The sequence below is a fragment of the Anolis carolinensis genome, chromosome 6 (genome assembly GCF_035594765.1).
Source record: "Anolis carolinensis isolate JA03-04 chromosome 6, rAnoCar3.1.pri, whole genome shotgun sequence".
NCBI lineage: Eukaryota > Metazoa > Chordata > Lepidosauria > Squamata > Dactyloidae > Anolis > Anolis carolinensis.
The window spans coordinates 21918687-21942104 of record NC_085846.1 but is presented as its reverse complement, the minus strand read 5'-3'; the positions used below and the strand labels follow the sequence as shown (position 1 = coordinate 21942104).

At 42.4% G+C, this 23418-nt stretch overlaps 1 protein-coding gene and 1 long non-coding RNA gene across 3 annotated transcripts in view; one reads left to right on the top strand and one right to left on the bottom strand.

The window, feature by feature from the left end:
• Positions 1-23418, top strand: part of lrrc4b (leucine rich repeat containing 4B) — a 175030-nt gene that overhangs the window by 18131 nt on the left and 133481 nt on the right. The window lies entirely within an intron of this gene.
• Positions 331-18041, bottom strand: LOC134292503 (uncharacterized). The gene is made up of 3 exons (XR_009999742.1): positions 17973-18041; positions 7759-7926; positions 331-500 (listed from the first exon to the last, which is right to left on the bottom strand). It is a non-coding gene; the product is annotated as an uncharacterized LOC134292503 (long non-coding RNA).

Genomic DNA, 23418 nt, shown 5'->3' with positions numbered 1-23418 from the left:
TGTGGGATGAATGTTTACTCGCTTGTAACTGCCCCGGAGTGGGGACTTCACAGTGGTCAGGGCTTTGAATGGTTCTGGTTGATATTGTTGTAAGTCTTCAATTTCGGTTTTAGGGCTGAGAATATCTGACTCACCTAAAGTCCCCCAGTGAGTTTCCATAGGGGTGCTGGTGATACGTAATAGCAATGAATGTGCAACTCCAGTTAGGGCAAGATGCATTAAATTATGGAGGCTTCCCTTATCTTGTCTTGGAGGGGTGCCTCTTTACACACATGCTGACTCCTCTGAGTCAAGAATATTGTAAGAAAGAAATACAACAAATTCCCTGGATGGATTGTTTCATTGTTAGTCGAACACTAGATTGTATCAGTGAGTAATTTCCATAGACGCTGATATGTCACACTGCCAGGTTAAGGATTTCAGAGTGTTAATTACAAGCAGCAGTTTGGCGAGAAAAGAAGGTTGTTGGGAAGCGGTTTGGCCCTCTGCTCCAAGTCATGCTGTGGAAAGAGACGAGGGGGAAGGGAAGACGTCTCATTTATAAATAATGATTAGACTGTTGTTTTCTTCCTTTTTGTCTAATGCAGGGGCAGGGAATATGCTTCCCTCCAGGTATTGCTCAACTACAGCACATAGCATTCCTCATTATTTATAAGCTTTGGGAGCTACAGCCCAAGAGCATCTGGAAGGCTACACAAGTCCTTCTCCTGGTCAGTAGATGAAGAACAAAATTCCCAATTTATTTGTTTAAAAGTAGGGAGTATGAAAGAGAGGCAAGAGGCAGCATGTTGCAGTGGACAGCATGTTGGAATAGAATTTCATGGGGCCAGGGTTTCAATCCTTGCTCAGCTATGGAAACCCATTGGGGAGTTTTTAGGCAAGACATACTCTCCCAAACTCAGGGGAAGGCAATGGCAAGCCTCCTCTGAAGAATTAGAAGATCCTGAACCCTGGAAATTGTTTTTAATTCTAAACTTAATGCTGCCTCCATCCCCCCACCCTGGTTGTCTCCTAGTTTCTAAACCCAGATTTCTTCATATCAGCAAAGAATTGTTGTTTGGGGGCAGTGAGAGTAGAATTAATTTTTTTACTGCTATTGTTAAGTGAATGGGGGTCGGAAATTAAGACTAATCTACTACATATACCGAAGAGCCCCCAGTGGTGCAGTGGATTAAACCACTGAGCTGTTGAATTTGCTGACTGAAAGGTCAGCGGTTCGAATCCAGGGAGGAGGATGAGCTCCTGCTGTTAGCCCCACCTTCTGCCAACCTAGCAGTTCAAAAACATGCAAATGTAAGTAGATCAATAGGTACCACTCCGGCAGGAAGGTAACAGCGCTCCATGCAGTCATGCCGGCCACATGATCTTGGAGGTGTCTACGGACAACGCCAGCTCTTCGGCTTAGAAATAGAGATGAGCACCAGTCCCCAAAGTCGGACACCACTAGACTTATGTCAGGGAAAACTGTTACCTTTACCTTTACTACATATCTCCCTGATATGGATCTAATAACTTCTCAGCTTTGGTTAAAAGAGTTTAGGGAGCCTCACCTTAGTCTGAGACCTCCATCATCCAAGCAAGAGTTCCCTTATTCTCCTTCTGCAAATGCCCACCCTGCAAACCAAATGGAACCCAGTCCCAGAATAATATGCTTTTCATATGTTTTTCCTGCTTCATTCATAAGATTTCACTGATAAAGCCAGTACAATGCCCCATCATGGGGTCTCACCATTGCTTCTCTTTTTTCTTTGTTGTTGTTGTGTACCTTTAAGTCATTTCTGACTTCTGACAACTCTAAGGTGAACCTATCACAGGGTTTTCTTGGCAAGATTTGTTCAGAAGAGTTGCTGTGAGTCTTTTGGGCTGTATGGCCATGTTCCAGAGAAAGCTTCTGGAATTTGGCCATTGGCCATGCATCCCAAAAGACTCACAGCAACCCAGCGATTCTGGCCATGAAAACCTTCGACAATACATTGTTCAGAAGAGGTTTACCATTGACTTCCTCTGAGGCTGAGAGAGCACGAGCAGCCAAAGGTTAACATTGTAAAAACTGATAGAGGATAGGAAATTGCAATGGCTGTACTTTGACTGGTAACATTCAAGGTTTTCCATATAGACAGAGCTCACTTCAGAGATGGTGCCACCTGAGCAACAGCACAACACTTTGTGGGATCTACATACCAAAGCTAATTGTTTGAGCAGCTGAGCCTTCCTTCATCTCTGGCAGCAGTGAAGACTGGTAATGGTAATAGTATTGAAGATATTTAATGAAAAGGCTTTCAAGAGGGTATTGTATTGTTTTAACATGCTGGTTTATAATTGCTTTTTATCCTTTGCTAGTGTACATTTCACATTCTTTTAATATTGCTCATGGTTAAATTCTATTTTAATGTTGATTTCTAGTATGTTTTAAAATATAATAAAATAGTTTAAATTAGAAGCCACCTAAACTCCTAACCTTTGGGGAAAAGTGTGGTTTAATGGACTGTTTATTAAACTGTGGGTCCTGACCTCAAATAAGGCCCTCTTCACTCAATGTTGGGGTCCTGAAAAAATTGGCAGAAGTAGAAGGCTTCTAAACACCACCCATTTACACAAATCTGTTAGCAACAACATGCAATGTTTTCAGTGGACTCTGCAGAAAATGCTTCAGTTTTACTCCACAAAATAGAAAATCAGTCTGTTGAGCAAACCTTGCAAATGCTGATTTATTTTTTTAGCAAATGTTTGATTGTTATATCTGTTTATATATACTGATATATTTGGGGTCATGCGAATATTTATTGGGCAGAAAAGAGTCGCAAGGAGAGAAAGTTTAAGAAGCCCTTGTTTAGAGGATTGAGTGTGGATCTAGGGTTCCAATCCCCTTTCAGTCATAGAAAATACTCAAATCTTTCCAAGGAAATTTTATCACTTGAAGGTATACAACAGGGACAATGTATTTAGTCCTATATTTTAGACAGTGAGCTGGATTGTGGCTACCGTAGGCAAAAGATCTGCGATATCATGAATAAGCAGCAAAATTGCCAGTTCTTTAGTTTGCTGTTGTTGTATTGTACTTCAAGGGATAGAGTGATGCGCTTGTGCTTTTTTTTCTGCCTCAGGTATCAACACAACTTTTCTGGCATTGCGTATTTGGCATCACGGATTGCATGCAACATGGGGAGGGTGTCACTGACCTCTGGTGCAAAATGTCTTGAGCCAGCTGGTGACCAGGGAATGATGAAGGGGGAAAAACGTCTGAGTGAGCTTGGTTGGCATTAGAAATGTTTGGTCTCTTGGCAATTAATTGCAAAGGAATGCAGCTGTTCTAGGAAGTTAAAACAGAAGGCAAGGACAAAACCAAAAACATTTCCCCACAAAATCTCCAACCCCCTGTTAGGCGATCTCTAATGGTTTCTGCCGCAGAAGTTCGTTCTTGTCAATGCAAGGTAATAAGAGAAATGAGAGCAAATGATCCTGCTTTGAAAAAGGCTTAGTTGGGATTTCATGCCAGGAAAAAAACATCAAATTCTTTTATCCAAAACCTACTGCAGGCTCAGTGGAGCATGTTGACATGACGTCAGCAATATAATTTATTAGTGATTGATTCCTTTGGACAGGATTGGAAATGTTTGGCAAAGAAGATGAGGAATGAGGAAATGGGAGGGAGGAGGCAGACAAGAATGGGATCAGAGATGCCCCTCCTCTAGAAAGCTCCAGTGGTCTTGGCCCAAGGATGGCTCTAGAAAGCCAAGTTTCAGAAGACGTGTTTGGCACTCTCCATCAGTCCTTTCTCTGAACCCATGAGATCTAGAAACATGCCTATTTAAAAAAGAAAAATGTGAATATCACTTATCTGGAATTCTAAAGTCTCCATGAATGGCTGAGATAGTGACGTCTTTGCTTTCTAATGCTTCAGTGGACAGAAACTTTGTTTAATGCACCAAGTTATTAAAAATATTATGGATAAAATTACTTCCAGACTATGTGTATAAGGTGTGTGTGAAACCTTAATGAATGTTGTGTTTAGGCTTGTGTCTTGTCTCCAAGATATCTCATTATCTACATATATGCAACAGAAAGTTTCCAAAACCTGAAAAAAAATCTAAAACACTTTAGTTCCAAGCGTTCCACATAAAGATACTCAACCTATCCCATCTACAAGATATTTTATTATGTACATATATAAGCAGTCCCTGAGGTATAAACATCCATCTTACATGCAACTCACAGTTAAGAACGGGGGCGAGACAACAGAGAAATCTACCCGTAGGAAGGGAAATTCACTTCTGGAAGAGTTATGATGGGGAAAAAGTATCTTAATGAAAGCTTTATCACCAATCCTTGTTTCCACGATTTTTTCAATATTTATTCATTTATTTACCCTATTTATACCCCACCTTTCTCTACCTCGCAGGGGACTCCAGGCGGCTTATATATGGCAGTTATTCAATGCCTTAAAACACATAGAAAACATTAAGCTTAGAAACAAATTAAATTAAAATTAATGCATGTTAAAGATTTAAAAACATTACATTCAATTTTAAAATCATGCCATCCAGAAATTGTAGTCCAAGGCCATTCCATTGTCATTATACATATTCCAAGTCTGTTATTGCACTGTGTTATTCTCCGAAAGCCTGATCCCAGAGCCAGGTTTTTACTTTCCTTCTGAAGGCTAGAAGGGAGAGGGATGATCTAATGTCGCTAGGGAGGGAGTTCCACAGCCGAGGGGCCACCACTGAGAAGGCACTGTCTCTTGTCCCTGCCAGTCCGCTTGAGAAGCAGGCGGGACCGAGAGCAGGGCCTCCCCCGACGATCTTGATCTCCGAAGTAGCTCATAGGGAAGATACGTTCAGACAGGTAAGCTGGGCTGGAACTAGGCTGAAGCTAGCATTTTAAATTGTGCTCAGTAGCAGATTGGCAGCCAGTGGAGCTGGTGCAACAGGGGAGTTGTGTGCTTCCTCTGATGAGCAACCTGGCTGCCGCCCGTTGGACCAATTGAACTTTCCAAACAGTCTTCAAAGGCAATTATCCCAGGGACAGAAAGTAAGGTGAAATCTTCTGAACAGGGGCACAGGCAGCGAAACAAACACCACAGGGGTATTAAACCATCCCTATGCTATCCAAAGCTCCCTCTCTCTATATACACACACATATATACATATATGCACATACGAGGGTTGAATGAAAAGTAATGCCTCCACCTTCGTTACTTGAGTTTGGATGGGAATATTTTAATAAATCAAACACAGAAATAATCCTTAGAATGTGCTCTTTAACTACCACTATTCGCTTTTCCACATAATCACCAGACAATTGGATACATTTCTGCCAACGATGAACAAGTTTTCTGACGCCATCACATCCAACTCTTTGTTTGTCACACAAGACAGATGTTCCCACCTCAACATCTTTAAGCTTACTCGCCCAACAACGACAGTATTCACATCAACGCAATCACTATAAATAGCTTTCATTCTCTGATGAATCTCTTTTGGGGTGACACCTTCTGCTGGCAAGAATTCAATGACTGCATGTTGCTTAAGTCGCATTGACCGACCGTTTGCGCAGGGTTCCATACTTCACACTTTAACAACACAACCGTTCAATGCTCAGGCTTCCCGCCAAATGGAACTGTAGAGGAGAATCTACTGAACAAGCCAGTACCTGCCGCAGACCAGTACTGCCATCTGTTGAGGAGTTACGAAGGTGGAGGCATTACTTTTCATTCAACCCTCGTACATACATACTTGGGTGGAGTTACACTTGAAATGTACTTGTTCTGACTTATATACAAATTCAACTTAAGAACAAACCTACAAAACCTATCTTGTTTGTAATTTGGGAACTGCCTGTCATGCATATAATAATTCTAAAAGTGAAAAAATCTGAAATCCTAAACATTGCTGCTCCTAAGTATTTCAAATAAAGAATGCTCAATCTGTACCTGCAGCAAGTAGTAATGGAGGAGAAATTTGTTGAGCTTGCCTTTTAATATAAATGGATTTTAATTTAGCACTCTTGACCAATATATGAACCCAAATGTCTTGTTTTTCTTCTGTGCCTTCAAGTCACTTCCGACTTAACGGCAATCCTATCACAGGGTTTTCTTGCCAAGATTTATTCAGAGGAGGTTTGCCATTACTTAACCTTGAGTATAGCCCACAGCACTGATATTCCCCGACTGTTCCCTTCCAAGTACTAAACGGATCTTTCCCTGCTTAGCTTCTGAGATCTGGCTAGATTTGGAGCCTTTGGGCTTTTAAGGCTAAAACCCACTTACTGTTTCTAATTATGTAGTGGAATTCTTCATGCACACAAGAATATGTACATTCTGGGAGAATTCACATAAAACTGTGCAAATGAATGAAAATAACACTCAAAATGAATTGCCTTGCAAAAATGAGCATATTCCACAAAACGGCATATAAAATGCATGTAGGAGAAATGATTTTTTAAAAGCTGCTGGATTCCTTTATGCTTTTTTAAATGCTCAAACAGACTAATAAGGCTATCTTTTTGTAAACTACTGAGAATTTTCAGTTTATTATTTTTAATATTTCCTGTTATTTTTATCCCAGCCCAGGGAGTCAAATATGGTTCTCCTTTCTTTTTTATCTTCACGACATGGAGCCAACACATAGGCTATTTGTGTGGCCCTTAGAACTCCGAAATGCTCTCTGGAGGAAAAGAGGACATTTTTTTGCCATTGGTTCCCCTAGACCAGGCATGGGCAAACTTCGGCCCTCCAGGTGTTTTGGACTTCAACTCCCACCATTCCTAACAGCAGGTAGGCTGTTAGGAATTGTGGGAGTTGAAGTCCAAAACACCTGGAGGGCCGAAGTTTGCCCATGCCTGCCCTCGACCAATCTCGATATGGTAAAAGCCTTTTTACAAAACAAGAAGTGAAATAGAAGTGTCTTTTTCCAATTTCCTGGTGTTTAAAAGGTCTCTCCTGGGCTTAAAAATGATGACGGGGAGCTAGAAACACAGCAAAATGTCTTCATTTTTCCTGAAGGGAGAATGGGGTCATTTGATGGTATCACCATCATTTAAAGTGAGGCTGCAGCCTACCAAGATATCAGGGATCTAATTCACCCCTATGTATCCCATAGTTGCTCACTCCTACTATAGGTCAAGAAGTGAGAAAGTAAAAGGCCATCTGCACTGTAGATTAATTCAGTTTGACACCCCTTTAACTGCCATGGCTCAATGCGATGGCATCTTGGGATCTGCAAAGCTGAAGACCTTGCAAAACGACAACTGCCATGATTCCATAGCATTGAGCCATGGCAGTTAAAGTAGTGTCAAACTGCATTAATTTGTCAGAGTAGATGCACTGTGCGTTGCCCAATGTCACTGGGAGAGTTTTGCAGGGCATGAACCTAGGGTAAGGGTTTTCCCCTGACATTAAGTCTAGTCGTGTCCGACTCTGGGGGTTAGTGCTTATCTCCATTTCTAAGCTGAAAAGCCGGTGTTGTCCGTAGACGCCTCCATGGTCATGTGGCCGGCATGACTGCATGGAGTGCTGTTTTCTTCCTGCCTGAATGGTACCTATTGATCTACTCACATTTGCATGTTTTCAAACTGCTAGGTTGGCAGAAACTAAGGGTTAATAGCAAGAGCTCACCCATCTCCCTGGATTCGAACTACTGACCTTTCATACAGCAAGTTCAGCAGCTCAGCGGTTTAACCTGCTGCGCCATCAGGGGACATGAACATACATCTCACTAATCTCAGTTCTATACTCCAAGCTTTATGTTTCATTCATACAATTTTCACGGTGTGCCCTCCTGCACGATACAGCCAATCGATTCCTATTCCTTATTTATGGCGTAATGTCATTTGCGTCATGGGACCTATTTGACGTTGGAGTCGATGTGTGAAGGGTCCCATCTTCAAGGTGGCGGACGGACTACCATCTCCCAGTCCTCTTTCATTCTATGGGGTAGGAGAAGGCGACATTAGTCACGGTTATATAAGTTTAGCTCCATTAGCAGCTTATTATGCAAAATGCTCCCAAATACAATCTATATCTCTACAGGGGTAACGGAACCCCTAACCAAGCAGAGCAATCATCCAAGCCGTAACAGAATTTCAAATTGCTAGGCAAAATAATTAAAAGGCTCGCCATAGATGAAGACTTTGGGAAATACAAATCAAAACTCGCAACAACCTGGACAGAAAGAGATTGCCACTGCCCAAGGCTATTTCTCTGGCAGCCGACTTCGTATCAGTGAACTGGGTAAAATAATGGCTGGCTTCCCCCAATGATGGAATGATCAGGTCAGTAGGCAGCAAGGAAACTGTGCAGGAGGAGGGAGAGTTGTTTGGAAATGTCCACATCACCATTTTTCTTTTGTGAATTCTTCAGACAGCAATGCTACCCAATCAGGGATCTCATAGTGTATATTATACAGAGTGTAATGGTTTTACTAGACCTCTCTTTTTTAAAAAATCAAACCAAAATTAGAAACAATCAAAGCTCATAGCCAATTAAGAATGATGGCCTCAGTGAAGAAAACAGAGAGTGAGGGCAGGAGAAGTTAAATGAATGTTTCCCCCCGCCCTCCCCAGGGAGTGTTGTATGATCACTAAAATGGAGATGAGATGTTTTTCAGCAGTATCAAAAATATTCATGAAAAGTGGTGAATAATTTTGGCTCCGTGTCCTAGTTCCAAAATGTGGGATTCCCTTCTCTCCATATGCTTGAAAAGTGAAGAGGAATTTTCCTTCTGCTATATGGAGATGTTACAGGGGTGATGAAAGGGAAAATGGCACTCTCTCCCCACTCTCCAGACACCTTCCTCCTCTCCTTTTTAAATCAACAGGGATGATGGTATCTTCTGTCCAACCTCAAGCTTGCTGCTGAGTTTAGCTGCAGTCTTAAGGTGCATCTACACTGTGAAACTGATGCAGTTTAACAGCAGATTAACTGCCATGGCTCAGTGTTATGGAATCATGAAATGTGTAGTTTTACAAGGTCTTTTCTTTGCCAGATAGTGCTGGTGCCGCCTCAAACTACAGGTTTCCATAGCATTGAGCCATGGTAGTTAAATTGGTGTCAAGCTGAATTAATTCTGCAGTACAGATGTAGCCTTAGTACCTCCAGTAGTTGGGAAAAGAGATTTTCCTACAAACAATACATTGTACTGAACTATCCCAGCTACAGAGCCAGTATGATATAGCACTTTGTGCGTTAGGCTAGGACTCTGAGCCTCCATCTACACTGTCATCTAATCCTGTTTCTGAATCCAGATTATCAGAATTGAACTGGATTATATGGCAGTCTAGACTCATATAATCCAGTTCAAAGCAGATAATGTGGATTATCATCTTTGATAATCTGGATTCTGTGGCAGTGTTGAAGGGGCCCCAGCCTAAGCGACCAGATCTTTACAATCACTATAAGTTAGCAACAGTTTGGAAGCACACAACACTATTTGAAGGTGGCTTAATCCTTTTTTCCCCTCATGTCACAAGCAACTTCAAAAAACTGCAAGTTGCTTCTGGTGTGAGAGAATTGGCCGTCTTCAAGGATGTTGCCCAGGGGATGCCCAGATGTTTTACCATTCTGTGGAAGGCTTCTCTCATGTCCCCGCATGGGAAGCTGGAGCTGACAGACGTGAGCTCACCCCGCTCTCTGGATTTGAACCACCAATTTTTTGGTCAGCAGTTCTACCGGCACAAGGGTTTAACCCATTGCGCCACCAGAGGCTCCTGGCTTAATACTGAACGATCATTTTACATTCACTTATGGTTAGGTTATTGTTCTTCAAGCTACTCAATATTCATAAGCCATGGTTTAAGAGATGTAATTTGATCCTGGGTTGTTTGGATGCAATGAACTACAATCCCAAATTTAGAGATAATTCTGAGCTATCCATGCCTGGTTTATATTACTTGCTTTAGTATTAGTATTAAGAGGAGTGTAGGAACAAAATCACTGTGTGCATCTGCGTGCAGCTTGTACACCCAGGGCCGGTTGTTACTAGGCGGCCGCTGACGCGGCCGCCTCGGGCGCTGGCTGCTAGGGGCGCTGTCGAGGCGTCGACAGCGACCCGTAGCGCCACCGACGCCTCCGGTGTTGGCGCGGGCCCGCGGGGCTTCAATCCCCGCGCCCACGCCAAACCGCGACAAGCACCTAGGCCATTTTGCCCTTAGTAACAAACTAAGGGCAAAAATGGCCTATCTGTGCTGTGCGCATGCGCACAGCCAGATAAGCCATTTTTGCCCTTAGTTTGTTACTAAGGGCAAAATGGCCTAGGTGTGCTGTGCGCACGCGCACAGCACAGCTAGGCCATTCGGGCCTTACTTCCTGGTCGCGGCCAGGGCACGGGGGTGGGGCCAACTCTGGCCCCCGCCCCCCGCACTATTCGCCCTGGCCCCGCCTCCCACACAGCGTGGGAGGCGGGGCCAGGGCACGCTGGGCGGGGCCAGGGCGTGGGAGGCGGGGCCGGTGGCGGGGGCGCTTTTTAGCCCCCCGCTTAACATTTAAAAATATCTCCGGCCGGCCCTGTGTACACCCAGTAGTTTAAGACTCAGAAGTATTACTCCTGGTCTAGATTTGCATGGCTATTTGCTATTTGAATCAAAAGGGTTTGCTATTTGAATCAAAAGAGCAAAGCAAGGGAGCACTGCCTTTTCCTAATCCAGTTGGTGCAGGATGCTTAAAGATGACAGGTTTTGGAGGTTGTCATCCCCCAAAAGTTACTTTTCTATGCTCTGCCAGAGACACATAGCAACAGTTTGGAATCCTCCATATTTCATTTGAAAACCAATGGGTCCAAAATGCAAGTTAAGTGGAACTGGGATGCAGACATCTACTCCTATCAGCTTCCCATCCCAGCATGCTCCTTAAAATACAGTATATACTTGAGTATAAGCCAAAATTTTCAGCCCTTTTTTAGAGTGAGGGTCCTGGTCGGTTTATATTCAGGTCAGCTTATACTTGAATATATAGGTAATCAGAGTTGGACAGTCTTATCTTAAATTGCAGTTTTATGTAAGTATTCAAAAACATTTAACCTATGGATGCCTTAATTTAATGTAATTTAATTGGTATCTATTTTTATTTTTTATTTTTGAAGTTTACCAGTAGCTGCTGCATTTCCCACCCTCGTGTTATACTCGAGTTTTCCCAGTTTTTTGTGGTAAAATTAGGTGCCCCGGCTTATATTCAGGTCGGCTTATACGTGAGTATAGACGGTAATCAAATTAAAACTCACTCTGAATGTCTATTTTACCCTTAAGTAGAAGCTTTAGGACAGTGGTTCCCAACCTGTATTCCGTGAACCACCAGTGGCCCGCAAGAACTAAAATATGGTTCACGGCTTTACCATTACTACTACGAATACACAGCCCAACCAAAAAAATTTTTTTCTTGCTGTCTTTGTTTTTAGACCTGTTCCTGAGGTTATTTGGGGTGCTGATTTAGAAAATTGCATTGGATAGAACACATCAGCTTTAGATGATTAAATATGGTTTTCTGTGGGTGAACAGATGGTGACTTCTGGGTGGCATATGTTCTGTATCAGAAACTATTGCTGATGTAGTCAATCCAATGCATTTTTCTGAATCAGCACCCCAAATAACCAAAATGAATCTAAAGTTGGCCAAAAGCTGATTCATAACCTTTTGGTACTAATATTGGAGAGTGGTCCCTGGCCAAAGTGGTCCCGGGTCAAGTGGTCCGTGGTCAAAAACAGGTTGGGAACCACTGCTTTAGGAGCACAGGGCCTTTGAAAAGGTGGCTCCTGTTATATGAAACCTTTCCCACACAAAAGCAATGCAATTGCTCCTCCTTCCTTGCCTTAAGAAGATGCCTTATGTGCTTCTGTTTGAGCAAGCATTTAATTTCCCAAAGGAGCCACATGTGATCTGTTAAAAGCGCAATCTTTTCATCTCATCCTTTTTTATTACTTCTCGTAATGATTTCTTGATTATCGCTCCTTTTATTCTTCCTTTTAATCTTTTATAGCGTTTTAATTGTTAGAAGCTGACTTGGCTTTGCAAAGAAGGGCAAGTTATAAATAATTTCAATAAATAAAATTATGTTCGGGAAACACAGGAAGAGCAGAAATGGGACAATAGGAACAAAGGCGGTACCAGATATATAAACGTAGCTTAGGGCAAGGCAAGCCTTTTAACTGGGATTGCTTTCCATAAACTATATCCCCTGACTCAAATTTCCACAATTTAATTCTCTGAAGGTGATTTTTGCCATGCAGATTTTGGATAGTTGCTGATATTTTTGCTGTTGCGACATGTTAACGTTAATTTGTTAGTACTTATATTTTGCTTAAAAAATCAATAATTTTAAAGCCCACTGTTTTAATAGTTAAATGTCAACAATGTTCATTTTGAAATAACATTTAGCATTATTATTACAGAGTGGGTGAGATGGGTTGGCCATTTTTAATTACTTCATTTTTTTAAAAAAAAATGTAAAATGAAGGTTTTAACAATTGTGTTAATAGTGAAAAATGTAATAATCAATCTCATTACATTTTCTTAACGTTTTGGCATTAAAAGGCTAATTTTCTTGAATGATGTAATGCCATTGCCTTAGCATTACTACTACAGTTTCCAAGTCCTGGCGCAGAGTGTGTGATTACATGTCATTTTATGAAGAATAAAAGGACATATGCCTGCCCCAAGGGGCTTACAAACTAGAAATGGAAACAGTAGGGAAAGGAGAGAAAAAATAGTGCCAGAAATGAACAGGGAGAGAATTTGTGATCATGGCAGCTATACGACCTAACTGCAGCATGCCTCGCTGAGATCTGTCATTTGACAGAGCTTGGGAATACTACCTTTTGGAGACCAAGGCTCTAAGAAATAAACAGCTTGGCCATGAGTAGTTGTGGCTATGGAATCGGATACTCCAAAATTATAAAAAGTGATTATTAGGAAATGAATGCAAAGTAGACAAATGAGGGAGAAAGCCATAAAAATAAATTTGTCCATCTTGCTTTGAATTCTGATATTCACCCATGTCAATGCTCAATTTCCCTTGTTCCCCATCTCAAAATGTATATTAGACCCCTGCTACATTGCCATATAAAATCCAGATTATCTGCTTTGAACTGGATTATATGGCCGTGTAAATTCATATAAAGCAAATAATGTGGATTATCTGCTTCCATAATCTGGATTATATGGCAGTATAGAAGGGGCCTAAGAGTAATAGAATAACAGAGTTGTAAGAGAGCACATGGGCCATCCAGTCCAACCCCCTGCCATGCATGAAAAGCATAATCAAAGCACCCACAACAGATGGTCATACGGTTTCTGTTTAAAATCCTCCAAATGAGGCTTCCGTCAGACTCAAAGGCAGAGAGTTCCACTGTTGAACAAGTCTCACCGTCAGGAAGTTCTTCGTAATGTTCAGGTGGAATTTCCTTTCCTGTCATTTGAACCCATTGCTCCAACTCCTAATTTCCAGGGCATCCGAAAACAAACCTGCTCTTTCTTCCTTACGACATCCTTTCACGTATTTATACATGGCTATCATGTCTCCTCTTGACCTTTTTCTTTAACCCCTCGTCCTTTAAGAATGACAGGATATAAAATATATTCCACAGTATTACATGGAGCACACTTATCCTGTCGGATATCAAAATCTAAACTGGGTTGAGCCAGGTTACTATGAGGGCAATAGACTACCAAGAATCCCCGAGATCTCCAAACAGGTCTGGGACAGAATCCCATCTTGCTGCTGGTCAATGTTCGCAAAGCTAAATTGGACTAGTTCTCTGACTGGACAAAAGACAGCTACTTACATTCCTAACATGGCCCTGTCCCTGCTGACAGTAGTGGCATTTACTGAATTTGGCACACATTTGGAAGAATGTGACAATTTTTAAAAGTCCAAATGTGGGAAAAACTGAGATTTTTCTATCTTTCTATCTTTGTGCAGATCAAAAGAATGCTTGCTGGAGGATTCTGGGAGATGTACTTTTCAAAGTAATTTTTCCACTTGTCCTCTGCAAGAAAAACAACATGATTGGAGAGGCTTTGGGCGCAACTACACTGTAGAATGAATTCAGTTTGACACTGCTTTAACTGCTATGACTCAATGGTATGGAATGCTGGGAGTTGTAGGTTGATGAGAAACTAGCACTTTTTGGCAGAGAAAGTTAAAGACCTAGAACTGCATGATTCCATAGCTTTGAGCCATGGCAGTTTAAGTGGTGTCAAACTGCATTAATTCTACAGTGTAGATGCACCTTAAGAGATCTTTAAATAGCTCAAAATAGTGGCACTGGAAGAGGCTATGTAGGCGAGCAAGGAGATAAGATAGACATCAGCAGAAGGGAAGGCCAATGTGGGATTGTGAAGGTAAGGACAAGAAGCCTGAACAAAATCCAGGAATAGACAGGAAGGCAGTGCAAGTAGCCAGGGGAGTCCTGGCGTCAGATATAATGACACAAAGTTTGGGCAGCAGTTTGCTGAACAGAGGCCAAGGGAGCAAAGTGACCCCGAGAAGGTACTGCAAGTACTGAAAACTTGGAACCCATTCTTAGAACATGCCAAAGAGCTAAAGTGGGGGAAGTGTTCTATAAGTTATTGTTATTATTGCTATGTAAAGTAAAGGTAAATAGAATCATAGAATCATAGAGTTGGAAGAGACCTCATGGGCCATCCAGTCCAACCCCCTGCCAAAAAGCAGGACACATTCAAAGCACCCCTGACAGATGGCCATCCAGCCTCTGCTTAATAGTCTCAAAAGAAGGAGCCTCTTCCCCTGACATTAAGCCTGTTTTCCATGATATTAAGCCTAGTTGTGTTCGACTCTGGGAGTTGATGCTCATCTCTATTTCTAAGCCGAAGAGCCGGCATTGTCCGTAGACACCTCCAAGGTTATGTGGCTGGCATGACTGCATGGAGTGCTGTTACTTTACCTATTGATCTACTCACATTTGTATATTTTCGTACTGCTAGGTTGGCAGAAGCTGGGGATAACAGCGGGAGCTCACCCCACTCCCCAAATTCGAACCATCGACCTTTTGGTCAGCAAGTTCAGCAAGTTCAGCAGTTTCCAGCTTATGGCAAATTTGTCCCAGGGTCTTCTTGGCAAGCAACATCAGGGAATGTTTACCAGGACCTTCTTAGGCTGAAAGACAGTCTTGCCCAGGGTCACCTAATGGGTTTCTATGACTGAACCCCTTTTCTAACCTGAACCCTTTTTCTCGGAGTCCTAGTCCAACACTGAAATCATTACACCATGGTGTTTCATGAGTTGTCATTACCCTCCCATGACTTTCCCAAGCTTGGCATATCGCTTCCTCCCCCCTTAATACAGCTTGGAACAGATTCAGACTAATCAAATAAATGAGGGATAAGGTACAATTCAGTAATGATGAATGCCCATGGTTCATAGAAAATGACAAGTGGCTCGGAAGTCCAGCTTCACGTAGAGAAGTGACAAAAGCATGTATCTTGCCCAGCCCACCTGTCGCCAACATTTGGCTGTTCCAGGAGGACACTTCCTTGAATCCCAAATTTTAACAAATCCTGGGAGTTGTTCTTTGGTGAGAAATCAGCACTATTTGGCAGAGAAAGGGAAAACTACAATTCCTAGGATCCCATAGCTAAAGTGGTGTCAAAGTGCACTGATTCTATAGTGTGGAGGCACCCATAATTTTCCTTATCATGTTGGAAAATTCACTTTGAACTGCATATACTAATATAGGCATTCTGTGACATTGTCACCTAGAGAGTTGTAAACTACCTCTCCACATTTCACCCATGTTTTCCTCCTGGCAAACAAAACAATGAACATGGAACATGGCCATACAGCCCGGAAAACTCACAACAACTTTGTGATTCCGGCCATGAAAGCCGTTGACAACGCATAAAACAAAGAAATGCTTGAAACAGCTATTACTGTTTACTATTGGAGATATTTTTTTCGATCCAGCCAATTTAGTACATTATGGAGCGAACAAAATCCCAAGGTATTTTTTTAAAGTGGGGCAAACCCAGAAACTGAGCAGCAGAAGCAATATATTTTAATGGGTTTAAGGAATGCAAGAAATATACATTAAACCATTCCAGTAACCCTTACTGCTCACCCTCAGTGAATTCCACAGAGGTCAGAAAATATCTCCAACTCGCTCAATGCAAGCTATTTTAAAATATATATCCACTGTATTGTGGGCGCATGAGAGTTAAGAAGCGGGTAGAGTGAGAGCAATGCTTCTTGCACTGAAATACTTACATAATATAATAAAAGCAATATGAAGCAAACTGTGAAATAATCTAAAAACAATTAATAATTAAAAACTTTCCAACAACCTGCTTTTAAAGTAGAGTAGTCATAACTGTGACCCAGCATGGTGTTTTGGACCAGGACTCTGAGAGACCAATAGCCTGAATCTGTGCTCACTTGCTACGTGACCTTGGGCAAGTCATACTTTCTCAGCCCATGAAAAGGACAAAGACAAACCCCATCTGAGCAATTATGCACTGAAAATCCTGTGATAGAGTTGCTTTAGTGTTGCCAGTGTTGGAAATGACTTGAAGATATTTGAACAATTACCAGCCAGAAAAGGTAAAGAAATGTGTATAAGAAAAACTTAACAAAATTGCTCCTTCTTGGGAGAGATGGAGATAGTGTTCCAGAGGGTCTTCCACTCTTGAAGTCAGACCAGAGCTTGGAAAAGTGATGTTTCTGCACTAATGTTTCCAGATTTCTTCAGTCAGCATTGAAATAGATCATGATGGATGGGGATACTGGAATTTGTAGTCCAGCAACAAAACTTTCCCAGGTGAACTGACCACGCATGATTCAGCCTAATGAAAAGAAGATTTAAAAAGGTGGGGGTTGGTATTTAAAAGGATGACAGCTATAGAAAGATTCTTCACTACAGAGGAAAGTACAATAAGAATTGGTCTTAAATGCCATGAAGATAGATTTAGACTATGTTGTGGAGAGGGAAATGGCTAGCTCCAAGAAAAGTTGAATCTGCAAGATCAGCTTCCTTTGGAAATCCTCCAGCAGCCGGACCACTGGCCCAAGCAACCCACATAAGTGAATGATGGGGTGGGAAGTAGGAGCATTATTCAAGATGTCACTGAGTCTCAGCGGAGGAATACCTCAAGATCTCTTGCAGCTATGTAGAGGCGGAGGATGCTCTTGCATGGCCTGAAGCTATCCTTACCTGCAATATTGCAAGCTGTACCGCACAACCCACTTATCCATGAGCTTGATATCTATAGTTTTCATTACCCACTCTCCAAACTATACTCCCCACACAGAAGTGCTTGTGGGCCATTCTTGGTCCTCTACTGCTATTCTATAGAATGCTTCCAGCCTTTGTCAAAATATAGGGGTTTCTGTTAGCCATGGTTTCAGGTGCTTGTATGGATCTTGGAACATATCCTCTGCAGATACAGAGTCCGTACTGTATATACAAGCAACCCTCGAGTTACAAACATCCAACTAACAAACAACTCATAGTTACAAACAGGGCTGAGACAACAGGAAATGAGAGAATTCTATCCCTTGGAAGGGAAATTCACTCCTGAAAGAGTTATCATGGGGAAAAGGTGTTTCCACTGAAGCTTTCTCACCAACCCTTGTTTCCACAACAAGCCAAATTTTTCAAAATCCAATTGTTTCGCCCACAGACGTTTCGCCCACATCTATCGCAGGCATGCCTCACAACCTCTGAAGATGCCTGCCATAAATGTGGGCGAAACGTCAGGAGAGAATGCTTCTGGAAAATGGCCATACAGCCTGGAATACACACAACAACCCTGTGATTCCGGCCATGAAAGCCTTCAACAACACAATTATCACAGAGACAGAAAGTGAGGTGAAATCTTCCGAATAGGGGCACAGACAGCAAAACAAACACCATAGAGGCGGCAACCCTTCCCTATGCTTTCCAAAGATCAAAAAATAAATATTTTTGGCTGGAGTGACACTTTAAAAACTTAAGAACAAACCTATAGAAACTATCTTATTCATAACTTACGGATTGTCTGTAATTTTATAATTTCATGTGTTTCTGTGTCATGGGGGTGGCTCAATATTTTAGCTGTAGAGCACATGCATTATATACAGAAGCCTGAATCCTATTGGTGTTCCCAATTATGACCTCATCATATAGACTAACTTGCCTATCATACACCAATTGCTCTCCCCTTTTGCCATGGAGTTCATTACATGATGTACATCTACTTCTGGCAGAGCTCTGTGGCAAAAGGGGAGAGCATGTGGCGTAGGCTGCCATGGTGGCAACACAGGAGGCTTCCCATATTGCCTTTGAGACAGTGGAGAGAAGTCGGGCGACTGACACTTCCCCATGTGGGATGGGGCCAGCGGTAAGTCAGGCAATGTGAGGTGTGGGGCAACAAGTTCTCCACACCTCTCCCCGGGACGTATTTACCATGATGCGTGGTGAATCCTGACCTTAATGTGATGATGTACTAAGACTATTCCCATTGAATCACTGGGATTTGCCTAAGTGTTGACTCACTATGCAAGAGCTAAGTCAGTGGATCTAATCTAGTTCCATTGAACTAACTAGGAGAATTCAGACCAAAATATACCAAGTTTGATACGATCTCTTTAGTTTCTTATGTTCTTAGTGTCAGACCACTGGGCTGTTCATTGTAAAGATGTTCTCTCTCACGCACTTTTCTTCTTGTCACAGGCAAGCCTCAACACTTTGAAGGATCCAGGAGCCATTTTTTCCCCCCAAAGGAACCACAGTAGGCAGCATAAACCCTGGAAATGTGGAGGAAAAAATAATTTAAAATCTCCTTCCAGATTTATTATGGATTTGGGTTTTTAGGTGGGGGAGAGGGGAAGGATAACTGTCGAGAGATGCTGCATCTTATTTTACTGCAACACTGACACTCTGAAAGGTTATCAACAGCATTCTGTCGGTGACGCACTTTAGTGAAATCCTTCAGTTATGCCAGTGTACATAATTTGACAGCTGTTGTGCATGGAGGTTTTCATGACCTCCTCGTGCAACTTAATGGCACTAAGGCACATTCTCATGGCCAGATGTGGCTAATGGGGTGGGAAAGTGGCCAAGCAACTGTCAAGACTGCAAGATGTCCAGGAGGAGATTGGCTCATCCTTTTCCCCTGGATTCTCAATGAATTGGTCATGAGGGTGCACTCTCAGCATTACAAAACTGTTGTAATGTATTACTGGACCACAAGCTGACCATGAATCAACAGTATGATATGATAGCTAAAAGAGCCAATGAAACTCCAGGCAGTATCCATAGAAAAATAGTGTCTAGATCAGGCATGGGCAAACTTCAGCCCTCCAGGTGTTTTGGACTTCAACTCCCACAATTCCTAACAGCCTACTTGCTGTTAGGAATTGTGGGAGTTGAAGTCCAAAACACCTGGAGGGCTGAAGTTTGCCCATGCCTGGTCTAGATCAAGGAAAGTAATAATACTTGTGTATTCTGCTTTGGTCAGACCACATGGAATGCTATGTCTAGTTCCGGGCACCAAAATGTAAGAGGGATCATGACAGGCTGAAATGTGTCCAGAGGGAGCAAGACCAAAATGGTAAAACTCTGGAAACCATGTCTTGTGAGGAGTGGCTTAGGGAGTTTGGTATGTTTAGCATGTAGAACAGGTGTGCTAGATGTTTAAATATTTGAAATGATGTCATATTGAAGGTAGAACAGGCTTGTTTTCTACTTTTCCTGAGCAATAGATTCAAATTGTAGGCAAAGAGATTCTACCTAAACATTAGAATTTCCTGATTGATAGTGGAATATATTGCCTTCGCGTGTGGCAGAGTCTCTTTCTCTGGAGGTTTTAAATGGAGACTGTGGAGTGCTTCACTGTGCATTCCTGCATGGCAGGGGGTTGGTCTGGATGGCCCATTGGGGACTTAATCAAATCTGTGATTCTATTCTATGTACCGTGTTTCCCCAAAAATAAGACAGTGTCTTATATTAATTTTTGCTCCCAAAGATGTGCTAGGTCTTATTTTCAGGGGATGTCTTATTTTTCCATGAAGAAGAATTCAATTTTATTGTTGAACAAAACAATGAACATTTATTATATACTGTACAGTAGTTGTCATCACAAACCAGCATAACCAGACAAACTGTGCATCCTATCAAGAATTTCTTGTTACTACCATTATTTCCATGTACAACAGCCTATGGTACGTACATTTGCCAATCCTGCATGCTCTGGTGTTCTGTTTGGCAGGCATGCTTCCAAACAAAAACTTTGCTAGGTCTTACTTTTGGGGGAGGCCTTATATTTAACAATTCAGCAAGACCTCTACTAGGACTTATTTTCTGGGGATGTCTTATTTTAGGGGAAACAGGGTAGTATCTCTGATGGAGCTTTGTACTACCCAACATTACTGTAGGATTATAGCCCACAAAGGATTAGATCACAGCAATCTCAAAACAATTTCTCCTGGAGGCAAAAAACCAAGACAGTGGCTGTCCTCACCTCATCTCTCACACACAAGTCAACTGAGAGATGGTTGAACCTTCCTCTTTCCAAATGGAGTATGTTTTCTGCTCCTCCAGAAACCAGAACAAAACTAATAGATTCGAATTACAAAAAAAAAATCTACCTAAACTTTAGGAAGAATTTATTTACTGCAAGAGCTGTTTGACTGCCTCAAAGGATGATGGACTCTCCTTTTTTGGAGGTTGGATGGCCATGTCTCGGGGGGTGCTTTAGTTGTGTATTCTTCCATGACAATGAATTGGACCAAATAGCCTTGTGGTCCCTTCTAACTCTATAATGTTATGATTCTCTGATTTTATCCCTACTACAGAAGTTGATGGGCTGATTCTTGAGTATTATTTCAGTATGGGTTCTGAGATAGTAGCTTCTGTATCAGTTGCAGAGAAGAAATCACTTGAGATAATAATGCAAATAAAAATGTCACAAGTCTGTCTTCTAAAAGAACCCCATTCAAATCAGTGAAGTAATTGTTGCAGAAGAGCTTGCAGACCATGCACTCTGGGTGATTATTTTTGGTACTGAGCTCCGTCTTTACTCAATGCATTAATTGTGGGAACTGGCCTTCAAGAGGAATAATGGACTGGGAGCTCATGGAGGAATCAGAGTACGATAAAGAGATAAAGAACGTTTGGATCCAGCATTCGGGAGCTCCAGCAGGGAGAAAGGGGAGCTGCAGAGAAGGATGCTGCTAGAAATGAACAGTTGTAATAGTCTATGGAAGAACTTTTAGAAGAATAGGGATTCTGCTTACCAAACAGGGTGGAAGGAGGAGAAGGCAACTACAGTAGAGTCTCACTTATCCAGCATAAACTGGCCAGCAGAACACTGGATAAGCGAATATGTTGGATAATAAGGAGAGCTTAAGAAGAAGCCTATTAAAGATCAAATTAGGTTATGATTTTACATATTAAGCACCAAAACATCATGTTATACAACAAATTTGACAGAAAAAGTAGTTCAATACGCAGTAATGTTATGTTGCAATTACTGTATTTATGAATTTAGCACCAAAATATCACGATGTATTGAAAACATTGACTACAAAAATGCGTTGGATAATCCAGAACATTGGATAAGCGAGTGTTGGATAAGTGAGACTCTACTGTATTCTCGGTAGATATTTAATGCTCAATTTGAAATATTTTGAGTGCTACAGGCATGGGAGTTTTGTTCACTCTGAGGGGCAAAAATGAGTTTAAATCTGGGAGTGGTGGTGGGAGGATATAATCTCCTGCAATGGTATATGCCTAAATACTCTAAAACCGCCAGATCCTGTCTGATCTTGGAAACGAAGGAGAGTAACCTTGTTAGTCCCTGAATGGGAGACTGCCAAGAAACACCAAGTGCTGGTGGCTATATATCAGAGGAAGGAAGTGGCAAAGTCACTCTGGATAATCCTTGCCTATGAAAAACCTATGAAATTCATGGGGCCATCATAATTCAACAGGCAACTTGAAGGCACATACGGACACAATGGCGGAAAGGGGGTGACCAAGGATGTGAGCAGGAGAGGAAAGCAAAACACATCCCCCACCCCAACATCACCTCTGTAATGGATTCCATTAACATGATTCTCTTGCCTGGGTTCTTCTACCCCACTGATCCCTTAGCCCCAGTAGGCTGGTCACAGCATCTTTGTCCTGCTTCTCCCATACGCAAAGGGAGAGACGCAATCCCATTCCACCACCACCACCATGTATCCCTCAATTTCATCTCTCTGTCTCTCCTTGTCGGGGAGCAAAGAACGTGGGGAGAATAGTAGCAAGCAAGTGTGTTTTCTAGCTGGCAGCGCCACCCCTCTCTATCCATTCTCCCCCTCCTCACAGCCTCTAGTTTCTCTCTCTTTCTCTCTCTCCTCAGCTGGAGGGGACTGGGCAGACCTCTGCGGTGGGCTCCTCCTTTGCATCAGTTCATTGCCATGCACCTCACATCCCTCCTTGCCCGGCCCAGCCCAGCCAGCAGCCGCCAGCCCAGCCGTTGGATGCCTCCAGCCACTGACATTGAGACACACAGAGAGGCAGGATTGAAGCTGGAATGGGCAGCAGGAACTCATTCCTGCCTGGCTGAAAAAAGCAGCCGGGGTTTGTGTCTGTCTGTATAGGATGGAGGGCTGGACCCCTGGGCCATCCGGGGAATGCTTGAGAAGGACGTAGGGAACTTTCTAGGAATCTGTTTCCAAAAAAGACACCCTGATGAGAAGTGCTTCTTTTAAAATGGAAATGTGTCTCTGAGGGGTAGAGAGTGCGCTCCCTTTTCCTCCTCTCTCTGTGATAAGAAAAGAGGGCTTCAAGGTCAAAGAAGGTGGTTTGCAGGCGGGCTTCCCATCCCTCGCAGTTTGCTTCTGTTGGAAGTTGGGATGCGTTTGAATAAAGAGATGGAAGGTGGAGGCCCTGGGTTCCCTCGTGGAAGATGGGAAAACTAGATTTTACAATGTGTTGTCGAAGGCTTTCATGGCCAGGATCACAGGGTTGTTGTATGTATGCCGGGCTGTATGGCCATGTTCTAGAAGTATTCTCTCCTGACGTTTCCTCTGAGGATGCCTGCCATAGATGTGGGCGAAACGTCAGGAGAGAATACTTCTAGAACATGGCCATACAGCCCAGAATACACACAACAATCCTAGATTTTACAATTTACTCAAAGAATGAGGTCCTGTTGGTGCAGGGAGTAAATTTAGGAGCAAGAATGCCCCTTCACAAAGGAGGGGAGTAAGAGCAAGAGAGGACAGAGCGCACCCATTTCATTGTAGATTTGCAACACAACCTTATGAGAGAAAACAAATGGATTAGTAAAATTGGCAAACAATACTCTTGTCCCCTGGTGGCACAGTGGGTTAAACCACTGAGCTGCTGAACTTGCTGACTGAAAGGTTTCCGGTTCGAATCCGGGGAGCTGAGTGAGCTCTCACTGTTAGCCCCAGCTTCTGCCAAGCTAGCAGTTTGAAAACATGCA